The sequence below is a fragment of the Acomys minous genome, assembly GCF_964271855.1.
Source record: "Acomys minous genome assembly, chromosome: 4".
NCBI lineage: Eukaryota > Metazoa > Chordata > Mammalia > Rodentia > Muridae > Acomys > Acomys minous.
The window spans coordinates 27,969,457-27,982,645 of NC_140486.1; positions in this window are offsets into that span (position 1 = coordinate 27,969,457).

Sequence of the window (13,189 nt, forward strand, 5' to 3'; positions counted from 1 at the left end):
AGTAAAGCAAGCTTCTAAAACGTTCATGGGCATTTTTGCTAATATATATGTATTTTGCATTTCTGAAGAGTAATACAGTGATGGCATGTTATTTTAGTTGTACAAATAACTGTTAAGATACTACCAAAGCATCCCTAAGTAGTTGAACCTCAGGGTTTCTTTGTATGGCCGTGGCTGTCCTGAACTCACTTTGTAGACCAGGCTGGCCTTAAACTCACATAGATTCACCTGCCTCTGCTTCCCCAAGTGATGGGATTAAAGGCATGTGTCACCACGTCTAGCTGGTTGAACTATTTTCTAAGCCCATCAACAGTAGATGAAAAATCTTATTGCTACACATTTTTATCAGCTTTGGTTTAGTCAGCATTTTAATCCTAAATTACATTATAAAGAGATTTCTTATATGGAATTGGATGCTCATATTTTAAAATGTTTCTAGAGTGAATGCGCTTTACACAGGGGGGAGGTGATCCCCCCTCAGGAACAGTCATAGGGGAGGGGAATAAGGGGAAAATGGGAGGGAGGGAAGAATGGGAGGATACAAGGGATGGGATAACCATTGAGATGTAACAAGAATAAATTAATAAAGGAGAAAAAAATTTTAGTTTTCCAAATACAGAATCAAAAAAAAAAAACTTGCCTGTATGCTACGTTGTATGAATCTTATTTGCTCTTGCAGCCTTTAACTTTTCTCAATTTCATTTTGAACTGAATTGCTAATGTTTAAGTCATATATTTGCTTTTAAGATTTAAAAAGAAGCAAGTATCCGGATGCTCTTGTGTACTTGAGCTAATTTTCAGGCTGGAAACATGGAGAAGCACCACAGCATAAAGCATTATATAAATGCTAAACAAATGAACTGCATTTCCAGACCCCCTTTCCCTCCTGATACTCTTGTCTAACATCCTTGGTCTAAGTGAAAAAATGAAGAGGACAAAATGTTTTTCTATACTTTTTGATAATTCTAGAAATTACTTATTAAAAATAAAGAAGTTCTCATTATACAGTTTTACAACTGTAAACTACTTTGTCCATATTATCCAGACAAGTTTAGTAATCTATAAAAGGGTACATAGTAAAGAAACATCACTATTCAAATAGTTAAGAGTTATAAAATGTTTATGCAATTTGCACTTCTAGGATTGGTAATAAAGATATTCTATTTTTTGAAAGAACAAAGTGATAAAAGTTGAAGGCAAATATAAAATACTCATGAATATTGATTGCTTTACATGTTTAAATATTTAAGGCTCCATTTTCTTTGCATTACCTGGCTTATGATGCACCGTGAGTCATTTGTCTGAGAAACAGCAATACCAAGTAGCTGAAGAGGAAGCAGTGCCCATGTTCCTGCAGTGTGGACTAGAGATTGAATGTGTTCCCGTGCTTTTGTTTGTAAGTAGGTCATGGATAATGTTTGCAAAGTAAGTGTCCCCAGGAACATAGATAAGTCAAAATTATTTAAAACACCTCATTTGTACATGTACCCACACACTCCCTGAGGAAAAAACAAACCCTATTGAGCCTCTACATTATGTACACCATTGTCCTTAGCACTCCAAGCTTTAGGGTGATAACTTACAGTTTCTGTTTTTGTATTTCAGGCCTAAGTTTTAATTTGCGATATGTTTACTCAAACATTCATAGAGAGTAATGTACAGTTAACATGGAAATCTGTGAAGTAAAGTTATAGGGATCATATTGTACGCTACTTTCGTGTACAGTTTTAGAGCATGTTATTATACTGTGGCTACCAAATTTGTCTTTTATTTGTCCTTTTTTCCCCCTCTCAAATAATTTCAGGATTCATGGTCCCACTTATTTCTTTTGTGATGTATGAAGAAAGAAGATAAAGAGCTTGGTGAGGCACTGTTGAAGAATGGTTTCTACTGGACACCTATATTTATTTCCTTGGGTCTTTGTGTTTATAAAGGAATTTAGAAAGTCGATTTTGAAATGCTGGCACATCTGTCAAAAGACCTCTAGCATGAAAGAGGAAATAAAGACTAGCAACAGCTGTGGTGTCTGGCGCAATCGCAGGGAAGCCCCTTTGTGTGGACAATTGTAGCGTAAGGAAGATACACTATAAGGAACAGGAATGTGTATTTATACCCAGATCAGAAGAAGATATACATAATGTAAGGTGAATTCTCATTGTTTTATTTCCAAAGAGAAGGATCTATAGTAAAAGAACATTTGTTTAGCATCTTGGACCTAATTCATTTTATAAAACAAATAGAAGATATTGTTAGTAAAATAGTTTAAGTCATAGTCTCAGGAACATTTTTAAATTTTTCATTTGTTTTGCACTGAAAATTCTTTATTGTAAAAACTCTTTTTTTATTTTTATTTAAGTAATTTATTCAGATTACATCTCAATTGTTATACCCCTACTTGTACCTTCCCGTTCTCCCTCTTTCCCTCTTTCATCCTATTCCCCTCTCCTAGGTCTGTGACAGAAGGAGACCTTGTCCCCCACTATAAGATCACAGCCTGTCAGGTGTCTTCTTGGTAGCCTGTTTACTCTTCCTCTGAGTGTCACCAGGTCTCCCCACCAAGGGGAAGTGGTCAAATAGGGGGCACCAGAGTTCATGTCTGAGTCACTCACTGCTCTCCACAAATTGTGGAGAATGTGCTGTCCATTGGCTAGATCTGGATAGGGGTTCTAAAACCAAAACAATATGGCCTCTCCAGATCCCAGCAATCCCAAAGAAATCAACCCTGAAAACCCAAACATAACTGAACCACAAGAAAATGACCTCAAATACTTAGTAATTAACATTTTTAAATTTCAAACTAACTGGAAGTACTATTATTTTATTCTTTTACTTCCCTTTTGAATTTCTTGTTTGTGATACAAGACTCTTCTGGTTTCAGCTTTCCTAATTTATCATTTTATCGTTTTAACTTTGTTCCTTGTGACTTCAGATCAGTAATTGACATCCAGGGAAAAATGCTTCGTAATAAACACTAAGTCATGTATTTGAGAAAGGACTTAGAATATGATGTGTGACTTTTAATTGTATAAGTGGATATGAGGTCATTGTGTCTCATTTGAAAAATTGTAAAAATCTCCAGTTGATTATGGCATAAAATGTGGCTCTGGAGAATAATGTAGTAAAATTATTAACCAAAATCTCTCAATCCTTAATTCAATAACAAACAAACCAGAATAGATTTTAAAAGGCTTCAATTAGTCATTAAAAGTTAAAATTATTTCTTTGGTTGCATAAGGAAGAAAGTAGAAGTAGTTAGTTACACATTGACAAACCTGAGAAAATTTTATATAAGAATGTGGCATGCAAATAAGTTCAAGGACACATTGGTATGCAAATTAATTAATCTAATATTTTAAGTACTTAAGGGATAATTAAAATGAATGTAGGTATGGTTGATGATATCCTGGAGTATTTTGAAGCAGAACCACTATTCAAAGTAAATAAAATACGGAAATAGCTAATAGAGGCATTTGAGGCTAATAAAGACTAGAAAGTTCAAAGTTAAGCAAGTGAAACCAGGGGCAGAGAACTTGTTCTTAACATTTATTTAACTTAAACAGAGCCACACATTAGAAATAAAAAAGACACATAAGAGAGAGGTTAGGAGTAATCCTATGCCCATAAGTCAGCTCATTTTCAGTAAGAGCACCAAGAACACACATCAGGTATTATTTACCAAAATGGGGCATCACTTTAATAAATGTTATTGAAAAAAGTGGTTTTCACTATACAAATAAAATTGGGCCTTTATCTTAGTAGAAGTAGACTGACAAATAGAAAGCATAAAATTCTTAGGAAAAAAACAGAAAAGAGATCATTGGCATTGATTCGTAAAAATATACTAATATATAAATATCAAATAAAAATCCTAGTGCCGGGTATGTTACCTCTTTTTGAGTTGTTGCTCTGTGGATTCCCATAAACATTTCTCTTACTTATTTTCCAATAATTGATGATAAGATCCTATTCCTGAAGACACCACAGCCTGTAGTGCCTGGGCATGGAGAGATCAAGGTGGTAGGGACCTGGAAGTGTCATCCCTTCTAGCCAGGTTTCATAATTCTGGAAGGTAAGATGCATGCTTCCAGAGGAGAAAAGTAACCATCACTCTTACCCAGCTGTGAACCCTGTAAACTACCATAACCACTTGCTCCAGAAAATACCTCACTTGCACAACAGTGGCCTGCATGCTATGGGAGTAACCAACCGCTTTCTAATTCTGTTAGCTGGGACAACAAACCATAACCAGTGTGGTCATAGCCCCTGGGAGAGAGCTTAATATTATCATTTTTGCTAATAGAAATAATATCAAACCACCCCCTAAATTCTTATTCTTATATTCATATACTCATAGATTAGTGCTTCTCTCAAATATCGTCAAAGAAACTTCTTTTTTGCAACAGATGCAAAAGGACTTATTTTTTTATAGTGGATGTGGAGAAACACATCACTGGTCAATATGGAGAGAATAAGAGATTATAGAGTATTCAGCCTTAAGTAGACATCTATATGACATGCGCATCCTCCAAGACTCAGGCATCATCATGGAAGAGGAGGCAGAATGACTGTAAGAGCCCTGAGTAGTGGGTATTTTCAGGGGAACATTAATTACTAGACATAACAGTGTCTTTGGCGACATTAACTCACAGGCTGCATATGATCAAGCCAACCAAAGTCCTACAGGCACCATAGGGGAGCAGTCCATGGAGTACTAACCCTGCATGAGACAGATGCTGGGGAAGGGAGAATAGGTTTTCTTCAGAGATGTGGCCCTGAGAGGCTGCCTGTGCTCCAGTACATAATATTATATTCATGGATATACAGGAAGCACTAAAGAGATTCTTGGATTTTACTTTTTAAAAAAGAACACATGAAGTCGAGGAGGAAAATAGAGTAGTAAGGGAAGCACTGGAGCACAAGGAACATAGATATAGATTGATCAAAACACATATGAGTGTATAGAGCTCTAAAAGAAGAAAAAAGTAGAGTGTAGGCAACAAAGGCAAAGGTGAACAAGTGAGGCCGCCTATGCAGACAGGAAAGCTTCTGCAAACAAGAGAAAATGACTCACAAAGAAAAAGGTCAGCCTATGGGCAAGGTGAAAACATTAGCAAGCCACTTATCAGACAAGTTAATATTACAAAAAAATCTAAGTAAATAATGTAATCTAACAGAAAAGGTGGTTTGTAAATATACAAAATACTTGAGTAAATATTTTGCAAGGAGACTCGGGGGTAGATAATAAATATGAAAATGATTAGTTAGAACACTACCAACCATGGAGAAATGTACATGAAAAGACTGATATTACCTCCTATCTGGAAGGATGACTGCAATCAAAATGGCCAGAGGTAGCAGACAGCTTTTTAGGATGCTGAGAAAAGGGAATACTTATATATTGGTGGAAATGAAAATGTGAACAATTCTTATAAACAAAATGTCGAGCTTTCCTTAAAAGATGAAAACACACAACTGCTATAGGATTCATCTGTCTTTGTTCTGTGTATATACAAAAGGGAAATAAAGTCATATGTATGTATGTATATATGTATGTATGTATGTATGTGTACACACACACATATATACACACACACAGACATAAATGTATATGTGTATACTTGTAATTCCCACTTCATCAAAGTGAAATTCATTTTAGAAAAAGTTTGCATGATAGAATAGAAGAAGATTCTGGAAGTTGTGAACAGAATTATGATTGAAAAAAGTCTTTGAAAACCTTATTATTTCACAGAAGAAACAAAATATCAAAAAGAAAATGAATAAAATAAAGGTCACATGAAATCAGCAAGAAGGCTATGTATTCCTAGCAGTTAGAGCTATGCTACAACCAACTCAATACGTGGGAGAGTAAAGGGTCTTTCTGATTAGGGAGAAGGCACAGACACTGATAATTAAAATGTGATAAGAATAAGTATGATTCTCAATCTGTGTTATAGATAGCAACATAAAGAAAAATAGTGTAAGCATTAAGCTAACATAAATTAAATCATCTTAAAAACAGAAATTATAATAGGAGAAAAATAGATGAAATTAAATATGTGAAATTAAAATAAAATCACATAAAATACCAATATTGTGCTTTTAATATATAAAAAGGTATTTACCCATTAAAAGATAGTTTGCAAAGTTAAATCAAGACTAGGCAAACAATTTTAATAGACTTACAATCTCTAAGGGAAGAGAAACAGTCATTAATAGTTTTCCAAACAAAAAAAGCCCAGACCCAGATGGTTTTAGCTCAGTATTCTACCTGACTTTCAAAAAAGAGCTAATACCAGTACTCCTCAAGTTATTTCACAAAATAGAAACAGAAGGAACATTGTCAAATTCACTTTATATGGCCACAGTCATCCTGATAACCAAACCACACAAAGACACAAGAAAGAAAGAAAATTACACATGAATATCCGTCATGAAAATTAATGCAAAAAATACTCAATAAAATACTCTAAAGCCAAATCCAAGAACACATAAAAGAGATTATTCACTTTGACCACGTGATCCCAGAGATGGTTCAACATATGAAAATCTGTCAATATAATCTACCATATAAACAAACTGAAAGAAAAAAATCATGCAATCATCTCATTAGATTCTGTAACAAACATTTGACACGATCCAACTCCCCTTCTTGATAACAGTATTGGAGATTTTATGGATACAAGGGACATACTTAAAGTTAATAAAGATACTATACAGCTGATAGCCAACATCAAATTAGATGGAGAGAAACTCAAATCAATCCCACTAAAATCAGAAACAAGACAAGGCTGCCCACTCTCTCCATATCTATTCAATATAGTACTTGAAGGTTTAGCTAGAGCAATGACAACAAAATGAGATAACGAAAATGCAAATTGGAAAGGAAGGACTCAAAGTATTGCTATTTGCAGATGGTATGATAATACATGTAAGTGACCCCCGAATTCTACCAGGGAACTCCTAAAACTGATAACCCCTTCAGAAAAGTGGCTAGATATAAGACAGTTAAAAAAAATTAGTAGCTGTCCTATATACAAAAAAATAAATAAGCTGAGAAAGAAATCAGGGAATCAAACCTTTCACAGTAGTCAGCAATAATATAAAGTATGTTGGTGTAACTCTAACCAAGAAAATGAAATATCTGTATGACAAGAATGTTAAGTCTTTGAAGAAAGGAACTGAAGAAGATATCAGAAGATAGAAAAAACACCCAAGCTTAGGGAGCAGTAGGATTAACATAGTAAAAATGGCCCTCTTACCAAAAGCAATCTATAGATTCAATGCAATTCCCATCAAAATTACAATACAGTTCTTTACCTTGAAAGAGCAGTATTCAACTTCATATGAAAACACACACACACACACACACACACACACACACACACACACACACACACACACCAAACAAAAAACCCAGGACAGCTAAAACAATCCTGTATAATGAAAGAACTTCTGGAGCCATCACCATGCCTGATTTCAAGTTGTACTACAAAAGAATACTAATAAAAACAACATGGAATTCACATTTAAAAAAAGACAAGTGGATAAATGGAATCAAATCAAAGAACCTGGCACAAAATCTCACACCCATGGGCCCTTGATTTTTTATTCCAAAGCAGCCAAAATTACAGAATAGGGGAGTGGGGAAAGCATCTTCAACAAATGGTGCTGGTCTATCTTGATGTCAGCATGTTTCCTCCCATACTCCCACAGGAGTGCATGCACACAAAGGGAGATTGATTTAAAGGATATTGAGATGTGGTTTCATTTTTTAAAAAAGCTTCTCTTGCTTCCTGAAGCAAGGTTGACTCAGTTCTATCTTAATTGGATTTCATAACCATTGCCAGCAAAGTGGAGCTGAGTGCTCTTGGCCTATCACCTGGCTCACTTCAGTTGCCTGATTAGATTTGTCTAATTAACCTGAATAGGAGGCTCCAAGTACCCAGATTGTGTGGGACAGTTGTCGCCCTGATGTTCTGGGCACCGTGCTGGTAACAGCTTTGATTCCACAGCAGCCACTTTAACATCCTCCATGGTAGGTGCTCGGGATTCATTGGAGGCTACCACAGGATACAAAGGAGGAATCAAAGGATGGTTTGGCCAGCAACAAAAGGCAGCCCATCTCTCCCAGGATACACCAGTGGCAATGGACTACCTTATAAATCAGCCACTTTTATTTTATTTTTAAAATTAATTTATTCAGATTACAACTCAATTGTTATCCCATCACCTGTATCCCCCCATTCCTCCCTCCTTCCCGCTTTCACCCAATTCTGCTCCCCTAGGTCTAAGGCCAAGGGGGACCTCCTCCTCCCCCATTATATGGTCATAGGCTATCAAATGTCATCTTGGTAGCCTGCTTATTCTTTCTTTGAGTGCCATCTGGACTCCTCACCAAGGGGAGGTGGTCAAATATGGGGCATGAGAGTTCATGTCAGAGTCAGTCCCCGCTCTCCACATAACTGTGGAGAATGTCCTGTCCATTGGCTAGATCAGAATAGGGGTTCAATGTTTACTACTTGTATTGTCCTTGGTCATTGCAATAGTTTGAGCAGACCACCCTGGGCCCTGATCCACCCATCATGATGTTCTTCTTGTAGGTTTCTAGGACCCTCTGGGTCTTTCTATTTCCCCATCTCCTATATTTCTCCCACCTAGAGTCTCAATAGGATGTCCACATATCTATGCCAATTTCTTTGTAAGTGAAGACTTTGGTGGGACATGCCTTTTGGGCTAGTGCCCAATTACAAGTGAGTATATATCATGTGAGTCTTTCTGCTTCTGGGTTAACTCACTCATTATGATCATTTCTAGTCCCATCCATTTGTCCACAAATTTCAGGATTTCCTTGGTTTTAAAAACTGAGTAGTATTCCATAGTGTAAATGTACCACAGTTTCTTTATCCACTCCTCAACTGAGGGACATTTAGGCTGTTTCCAGGTTCTGAGTAAGGTTGTTATGAACATGGTTGAGCATATGTCCTTGTTGTGTGGTGGAGCATTTTCTGGGTAATTCCAAGGAGTGGAATAGCTGGGTCTTGAGGAAGCCCTATTCTTAGTTTTCTGAGAAAGCACCAGATAGATGTCCAAAATGGCTGTATAAGTTTGCATTCCCACCAGCAATGAAGGAATGTTCCTTTCTCCACATCCTCGCCAGCATGTGGTGTCACTTGGATTTTTGATCTTAGCCATTCTGATGGGTGTAAGATGGAATCTCAGAGTTGTTTTGATTTTCATTTCTCTGATGACTAAAGATTTTGAGCATTTCTTTAAGTGTTTCTCAGCCATTCCATATTTCTCTGTTGAGAATTCTCTGTTTAATTCTGAGCCTTATTTCTCATTTGTGTTATTTGGTTTGGTGGTGTTTAATTTCTTGAGTTCTTTATATATTTTGGATATTAGACCTTTGTCAGATGTAGGGTTGATGAAGATCTTTTCCCAGTCTGTAGGCTGTCACTTTGTTCTGTTGACAGTGTCTCCTGCCTTAGAGAAGCTTCTCAGCCTCATGAGGTCTGGGCTGTTGGTGTTCAATCAGCCATTTTTAAAATCAGCAATTTGGCTTTCCTTTAGATGAGATCCAAGGCTTTTGTGTATATGTGTACATGTGTGTGAATGCTCACTCATGTGTATGCACATATCTGTATGCAGGAACTTGCATGTGCCTGTGCCTGTAGAAGGTAGAAGGCAACCTCAAGTACCATTGTGCCATGTACAATGCTTGTTTATCTATCTATCTATCTATCTATCTATCTATCTATCTATCTATCTATCTGCTACACCGTCTTAAACTAGTCTGGAGTCTGGCAAGTAGGTTGCATTGGCCAGCCAGCAAGCTCTAAGCTTCTTTTTGTCTTTGCCTCCCTGCTACTAAGACTACAAGGTTGTCCTTTTGTCCTTTTTTTTTTTTAACATGAGTTGTGGGGCATTGAACTTAGACCCTTATGATTGATAGGCAAACACTTTACCAGCTAATTGTCTCTCAGCCCCAGGTTACTAGTATGCAAACTGAGAATAATAAAGATCACCTTCTAAGATGTCTGAGAATTTCCTGGGAGCATATAAGCATAATGTGGTCATCTTAGTGCCTGGCCCTGAAGACAGCTGCTCTAGTTAGCTTGAATTGTCAACTTGACATGTCCTGCAATCATATGAGGAGAGAATCTCAATCAAGACCAGATTGGCTGATCTGCGGGGTTGCCTTGACTGCTGGTGTAGCAGGACCCAAACCACCATGGACAGTATCATTGTCTAGCAGTACTCCTGGCCTGTGTCAGAAAGCTGTGTACTATGCCCCTGTGTACAGCCTTCTTCTGTGGTTTTTGCTTTAAGATCCTGCTTGAATTCCTGCCCTCTCTTCCATCATAGAGGACTTGTAACTGAAATAAATCCATTCCTCTTCTAAGTTGCTTTGGATAAGAGCATTTGGTCACAGTAACAGGTATGACAGTAGGACAGCATCCAGCCAGCATGGGTCTCTGATGCGGGCACGCACTGGCTTACCCCAGTGCCCATACACACGCGTACCCTACAAGCTACTTCACACCACCTGGCCTCCTTGTCATCCTTTCATGGCTCTGTCAGAATATCTCAATTTCTTTCCTCCCTCACAGACTTCCTTCTTTCATGCTCCCACATGTACAGTGTCCTCTGTTTGTGGAACTTTTCTCATCTGGGCCATAAGGACAAGGAGTCTGTCTTCAGAGCCAGCATTCCTCTCTCTCTCTCTTCAGTACTTGCTCTAGAAGCTGTGAATATTACTTAGTTTGTCACCACTGTGACCAAATACACATGACAAGAAGCATCTTAGGGATGGATGGGTTTATTTGAACTCATAGTTTGGGGGTTCAGAGCATCATGCTGGGAAAGGCTGCCTCATACCATTTCTGCTGTGTCTTCTCCATCATTATGGACTGTGCCCTCTAAAACTGTGAGCCTGTTGTTTCTTGCCAGGCATTTGGTCCCAGTGATGAGCAAAGTAAATATTACAGGTGCCCATGCACCTTTATTTGAGAGAGAAAGCTCCTTTCTTCAACCAGGGGGTCTGACTTATACAGTGTAACCTCAGCTGAGCATCAGATCTCATTCATCTCCTTGGCTTGGGGCCCTAGGTTGGACATTCTGAAAGCAGTATCAGTTACCGTGGAAAGAGGGGTAAGGCTACAGGCAAGGCCTTTCTAGTCTAACCATGACATCCTATTGTAAGCCAAGGCTTCCAAAGAAGTGCCTGCCAGCAGACTGTTCTATAGCACCTTCCATTGAAATCCAGTGAAGTCTGGAGCACTACCATCCAGTGCAACTATGAGACGTGCTATTGTTTGATGGAAGTCACCACCCCACTGTGATGGAGTGTAAAGACTCATTTTCCTCAGTATACCTTGAAGCTGCTCCATTCATCAGTGACCTTTCTGCTAATTTTTCCCTAGAAATTACCATCAATCTGAAAGTGCTTGTTGAGCAGGCATGAGGACCCGAGTTCAGTCTCTAAAATCCACATGAAAAGGCCAGATACTACTGTCTGTCTATAATTATAGCTCTGGGGAGACAGGAAGAAAAATCATTAGCCAAGTAGCCTAGCCACGTTTGTGAGTTCCAGATAAAGGTGAAAAGCCCCATGTAAAAAAAAACACATGGTGGATGGCTATTGAAGAGTAATATCAAGTTGCCCTCCCACCTTCACACTTATGTGCAACTGCACATACATGTATACCAACCTTGATGTGCGTACAAAGGTCCTCAAAATAAAATCTAATTAAAAAAAAAAAGACAGGTTGCTCTGAATGGATGAAATGAATCTCTTTCTTTTCTCTATGACATATAGAAAATTTGCAAATAAAGTGATGTCAGTGTTGACAAATAAATTTTTCAGGTTTACATAAACAATATGTAGACTACTGGAGTAGGTAAGTATGCACATAAATCATGAGGAGACGTAGATGGGACAGCCACAATATGTGAAATTAGAGCTATAAAATTTGTAGAGAAAACAGGAGAATATTTTCAAGGTTTCTTAAGCCCAAGGGCAAATTTCTAATATTACCCACGAGTACCAAAATTATCTGGTGTCTCAGGAACCCTAGACATTGTGTATACTAGGAAAAGCAAGCTCCATCTCTACCCTCTATCTCCTTTTCTTCTGTTCCTTTTCCTTTACTTCATCTTCTGTTCTCTTCCTTCTCCTTCTCCCCCCCCTCCTCCATGTACAAACATGTAAATGTTGTTTTAAGCTTAGGATTTGTTGTTGTTGTTGTTTCTATCTGGAATTTTCTAATTATACCAATCTGATGAATAGGTAATTCCTTATTCTATGTCTAAAATTGATCCCACTAATTAATCAGACACATTCATCTTTGCTTTCTCTTTGCTACAGATTCAAATTTACTTCCTTCGTATCACCTATGTGCAATTCACACTTAATCCATTACCTCTAAATGTATGAAAATATAAGTGAAATTCAAGTAAAGATTTTATCTTTATTTTTTTTACCAGTGTGTCTCCAGCACCTAAGATGCATATTCAGTCATTTGTATATAAATAATTGCACAAAATATAACTTAAATCATGATTCCAAATATGCTTTTCATTTGTTAGTCAGCCACCTATGCAACAGTGTGTGTACTCATAAAGAATTAAAATAAAGATTGTAGAACAAGCAGTAAGTGGACATCTGATCACATGACATCGAATTAGTTCAGGCTGCACACAAAGAAAATGAAAAGGAAACCAACGGCACTTTGCTCTATTTGGGGAGACTTGAAATAGAAATGTAGTTTCACCTCTAATGGATTTTGTCTCACAGCTTTCTGTGCGATTCGCCTACTTAGTTGAATTAACTGGAGACTACGTTTTAGATGAGGATTCTAGAATGTGAACATGAAGAGGATACATTAAGGTTGGGCAGTAATTCAGGCTTAAGACAAGCAATTTGTAGCTTCAGTATTTAGGCTCTGGAATTTAGAAGATAATGAATCCTAGTCCATGACCAGCATCCAGGAGAGAACATTCTGAGTTGTTATTTTGAAAAGAATTCTCTCTTTAGTGAGCTGCAAGTTTTATGGCTTAAAATGTATCTCTATGTTATAGATATCTATTGAGAAGATTAGCGTTAAGAAAAGGAAAGTCAGCAATATGGGTGAAGGAAGGAACCACGTGATGATTGGTTGGTCCACAGGTGTAGGAGAAATTGAAAATA